Source organism: Miniopterus schreibersii (genome assembly GCF_964146895.1).
Source record: "Miniopterus schreibersii genome assembly, chromosome: 2".
In the NCBI taxonomy this organism is placed as follows: domain Eukaryota; kingdom Metazoa; phylum Chordata; class Mammalia; order Chiroptera; family Miniopteridae; genus Miniopterus; species Miniopterus schreibersii.
In genome coordinates, this window is record NC_138102.1 from 32249997 (window position 1) to 32255996 (window position 6000).

The window sequence follows — 6000 nt, forward strand, 5'->3', positions numbered from 1 at the left end:
TGGTAAAACTTAATTTATTTTTCATACTTAAAATTAAACGGCTGCTTTGTGCTGCTCACTATAGTTGGTATTTGCATAGACTGTATTGTTTTCTCTTACACTGGCCATAACCCCCAATGCACATTCTTCGGAACTTTTTTTTCCTGTGGCACTGCATCCCTTGATTTATGACTGTCATGTCTGTTGTTGAACCTTTCAGCATTTATTTACCATATAAGGCCCCTTCAGGTCTTTGCTTTGGAATCAGACTCTTCTGTTGAACTTACTTCTTGCCTAAAGGACTTGCCTGACATACAACTTCAAAGTTGTTTCAGGGCTCACAGTCTCTTGATATATTATGTATAGTCTTTATTTTTGTTTAGTTGTCACAAAATTGTAGAAAACTTAATAATCGTACTATATTCTTTATCTGTTGTGTTTTTCCTATTTAAGACTAAAAAGTAGTACATTTTCATTTCTTCATCATTACTTTTTTTTAAAAATATAAACTTTCCCAGAAATAACATTTAAAATAATACATTTATTTTTGTTTATCATTTGTGTAACCCATTTTATGTCAATAAGGACATAGTATGCATATCTAATACATACATTCTAATGTGGAATAAATTGGCATACTAGGTTATTATATCTAATATGTTTTAGTCACAGGAAAATATTTCACTCCACATATACTATATGATTCATGAATTCATCTTTAATCTCTTTGAGAATATCAGTGGTTTGGATGAACAATGACTTAGAAAGATTAGAAGGCTTGAATTTGTTGTTGGAATCAAATAAATATTGAATTATATTTGACAAGTCATTTAACTTTTCTGATACTGGTTTTGTCTATGTGTATAATGTGTATAATAATATCTGATCTTGCTGACTTTGAAGAATTGTTTTATTAAATAATAAAGATTTAATAATAATAACAATAATCCAGTAGTTTAAAAACCTTAAAGCATTTATGTGTGTAAAGGAATTGACCTACCAAGAAAGTAGAAGGCTAGTTCCCCACTTCCCCAGTTAGAGTTCTCTAGAAGTTAGTTATTATTGCTAACTGACTTATTAAGAAATTTTGTTAAATTAATTAAATACTTGCTTTCCTGTAACCAACATTCTAAAAGGTGAAAATAGACAATACACAAGCACACAAATAAAGTTGATACATCCTGATGGCAAAAATCGTAATCAGGTACACCAGACCATGTGACAGGCAATAACTCACTGTGTGGACTTGGAGTTTGATGAGCTGGAATTATTTTAAACAGGGTGCTCGTGGAAGGCTGTTCTGAGCAGATGAAATTCAAGATGAGGTCTGTAGAAAAAGACTAACCAGCACAAATGAGATTTAAAAGCAATGATATATATGGCATTAAAGAATGTGATGGGTGGATGGATTTTGAAAAAAAAAAAAAAAATGAGAGGAAGACTTAGCCATATTTGTTGGTAGATTTGGGTATTAAAGACAGAAAAAGAGAGCTTGGCTCAAATATTGAAGGTTTGAGAAATTGGGTAAATAATTATATCATTTACGGAGATTAGAAAGAAAGACCAAATACAGAGCAGAAGAATAAAAGATCTGTTTTGAACATATTACATTTGATAAATCTACAAAGCACCCAGGCAGAGATGTCAAAAAGGATATATGCATTTGGAGCTTAGAGGAAGGATAAATGTCAGAAATATAAATTTGGTGATCATCAATGCATGGAGGCTATTTGAAACCACAGAAAAGAATGAATTCATGTAGAGTTTGTAGATAAACAACATGGTATGAGAAAGAGAAGGAGAGATTGATCATATGAGAGAGCAGGGCTGACATTCAGGGTTTGGCAAGAAAGTGTGAATAATATTCAAACAAGATATGAATATTATTATTGTACTTGTTCTATGAACAGCAGCGAGCATGTGCATAGTAGTTCTCACTGCTTTTCAGAGTCCCTTTAGCTCAGTATCCTCCACATGTGCTTTTGTTACCCTCAAACTGGGATTTAATCAGAGTATATTAAATCTGGCAATGAGCTTAAGAATTATTCTTTCCATCTGCACTATTTTATATGTGAGATATGTGAGGCCCCTAAGAGTTTAATGATTTATATAATTGTACAACTGAGTGATGGCAGTCAGGAGGGCTGTGGTCTGCTTTTTAGTTTTGTATACAAGAATTAAGAATTCTTGAATTAGATGCTTTTTCCATCACCAAATTTTCCTAATAGTCAAATATATACCAAGACATTTTCTTCTTACTACTGGGTGCAGGTGATACAAGAAATGAAATTGAAAAAAAGAAATATTAAAGTACATCATCAAAAATAAATTATTGTCCTAATTTTTCCTTCATGCAGATAAAATCAAACATGCATATATAAATTAAAATTTTGAAAAAAATGGTTTTCATAATATTATTAGAAATTTTCATGTTTAATGGTTTATTATAATATAAAAATAAATTATACTTTTCATAGTATCTTATAATATAGATTTGCTTTCACTCTTTTCACAGAAAATTCTAAACATCTCATTTTCAAAAAACTAAAGTGATGTACACAAATATGGATAAAATGTATTTACACTATTGAGAAATATAATTAATGGTATTTTTTATTGACTTTTATTTTTATATAATTGCAATGTCTATAAATGCAATTTTAAAGTTCCCAAATGCAGTAAGTAGGCACAGATATAAATTTAGAGTCTCATCAGTGAAAATTGCTTTTGTAGTTGTAAATAAAACCATTTATTTTCATATAGAATCTTTCCAATAGAGGATCTCAAAAGATATTTAACTGTGACATGATTTATATAAAGTAAAAACTGTGCCAAGAAAAGTCTTTTTTAATTTTCATATAAGAGCATGCTACAAGGATAAAGGGTCACTGAATATCTGCTTTGCATATTACTAGCATGGTAAAAAACAAACAAAAATAGCCCTTGCCAGTGTTGAGCAGTGGTTAGAGCACTGACCCACTCACCAAATGGTTGCAGGATAGATTTTTGGTCAAGGGCACATACCTGGGTTGCAGGTTCAATCCTTAGCCTCCTTTCATCCTGGGCCCCAGTTCAGGGACATGTGGGAGGCTACCAATCAATGTGTCTCTCACACATAGATGTTTCTCCCTCTCCCTTCTTTCTCCCCTCCCCACCCCCCCTCCCCCTCCCTCCTTTCCACTCTCTCTTAAAAAAAAAAAAAAAAAAAAAAAATCAGTGGAAAAAATATCCTTGTGTGAGGATTAACAACAATGAAACTGAGACTATGGATAAAATTTTCACAGCAAAACTCACACAATTTTTTCACTGATATAATTTCTTATATAAATTTTCTTTTCTACTCTGTCTTAGAATATAGAATATGTTTTTAAAGCATCAAGTTAACATTTTTTAAAAAACAATAAACAATTAAATTATAAAACATTTATGTGTTGTATAATAAGGAGGTTATAAATATTAAGGGTCTCTAATTCAAGGAGAATGTTTATAGAGGTGAGATTTCAAATTACACAAAAATAAAACAAATTTAATAAATGGTATTGGTGAATGTATTAGTTGAGTACATTTACAGAAAAAGTATGCTGGAAAGAAAACTTTTAAATCATGCATAATGTTTTTGATAAATAATATTTCTATATTATATATGGATATAAAATAAATAATAAATAAAATAATGAATGTGTGTTTTTGTTTGTTTTGTTTTTTAGGAAACATTCTGCAAGAAAAATCTCAAAAGAGTCAAAACTAATAGACCAGGTCAGCAAAACTTTAGTATTGGGAATTGAGTTGGGATAGAGAAAAATGTTTTCTTAATGTCTTAAATTTATTTGAAAGAGAAAGAGTGGTAGAGTGTCTTAATAGAGAGATTTGAGTCTGTTTAAAATAAAAGAAACATATTTAATAATGAGGTTAATAAAATATATCCAATTTAATTATATATCATTAAAATATATTATTTTAATTATTTAAAAATGTATTATTATAAATTACATGCTTTGTTTATATATATTATACATATATAATTCACATATATAATGTCTTGCTGTAGAGAGAGCAAAAGTAAGCCATTATTTTCCAAAGAAGTGGTTTAAAATATATGAAAGCATGTCTTTGTGAAAAACTGTCAAGAAGTAGGTGGTCCTGATTGGTAGACCAGAGGAAGACACACCCAATTGTGTGGGTTATTTTTTTTTAATATTTTTTATGATGAAAGCTTTCAAAAACATACAAAGGAAAAGAAACAGAATAGTTTAACTAATCTCCCATTAACCATCACCAACCTTGTACAACTGTTACCACTCTGCCATTTCTGTTTCATTTTACCATTACCTGCATTCCATGCCCCAACATTTGTTTTTTATTTTTGTTTAACAAATGTGTGTATATAAAGACACAGAAAATTTCTATAATCCCAGAACATTTTTCATTTGCTATAATGCCAACGAAACACCTTTGAGAAGTGTCTGAGTCTCTTACTCTTTTATATTTATTGAATCATTTGCTTTCTTTGTATTAGATACTGGAGAATTCTTTATATATTCTGGGGGGGAAATAAGTTCTTTACCAGGTATTTTGTTGGCAGTTTTTTTCCTAGTGTACACATTGTCTTTTCATATCTTTACCAATGTCTTGTGAAGAGCAAAAATTTAGTGATGCTCAACTCATCAATATATATTTAATATGTAGATGGATATTATCACTTCCAAAAGTTTCTATCTCATTTTAAAAAGGGGCTCATTTTTAATAAAAATTCTGTTATGGTTAATTTACTGTTAATAAATGAGTATATTTTTAAAGACGGAAACTATAAACTACTAAAGAATGTCCCTTTATTTAAATCTTTAAAACTATTATTAATAAAAAAAAATTGTTATCTTTTTTTATTTTGTATCATTAGGCAACACACATTTTATAATTTTGCACAGAGTATTGTTTTGAAATTATTTTTTGTTTTCTCAAAGAGCTCTTTTTGTAGAAAGAAAGAAAGAAAGAGAGAGAGAGAGAGAGAGAGAGAGAGAGAGAGAGAAAGAAAGAAAGAAAGAAAGAAAGAAAGAAAGAAAGAAAGAAAGAAAGAAAGAAAGAAAGAAAGAAAGAAAGAAAGAAAGAGAAAGAAAGAAAGAAAGAGAGAAAGAAAGAAAGAGAGAAAGAAAGAGAGAGAGAAAGAGAATTGCTGTAGTTGAAGCTCAAGGTTGAGAAAAAGTAATTTTGTATGATTAGAAAAAAACTTGGTTTATGAGTATTCCTAGAGGCTCCCTGGATCCCTTAGTCACTTTTTGAGGAAACAAACATGTTCTTTTTGACATGCCCTTGTTTAAAGAATATGTATTACAGCACTCCAGGAAAAGCACAGAAGCAAATGTAAGATTTTTCTCAGATCTTCACTTACATGAAGAAAGTGCTAATTAATGACACTGCATAATTTGTACAATTGCTACTGACAAAGTTCTTTGTAGCCCATATTTCAAGGTTCTGACAAGTTCCCTTGATTTGAAATTAAATAGATTCTATCCAGAGGCACTCAAAGTAATGAAAATTCCTATCAATTAATATAGAAATAGGTAGTCTGGTCAGGCACAGGTTACATCTTAATACTTCCTAGTCCTTTAGGGTCAGGTATGCTGTGAATATTTCATTAAAATAACATACTTCAGCACAAACTAGGTTTCTGTTATTTTCATATTAGTATTAACTTAACATAATATTAAATCAATAGACATAAAGAGAACAATGTTTAAAATACCATCTTTCTTCCTTCCTCACTACCTGGCCGAGACTGAAATACTACTACTATGGACATCAGGTCAGCCCTGGCCAAGTAGCACAGTTGGTTAGAACATTGTCCCCATGAGCCAAGGTTGCGGGTGTGATCCTGGTCAGGGCACATATGAGAACCAACAATGAATGCATAAATAAGTGGAACAATACATCAAGATTTAGATCTCTCTCTCTTCCCCTTTCTCTCCCTGTAAAGGCCAATCAATAAATGAGAAAAATATGCACATCAGGTCATTATAATTCATA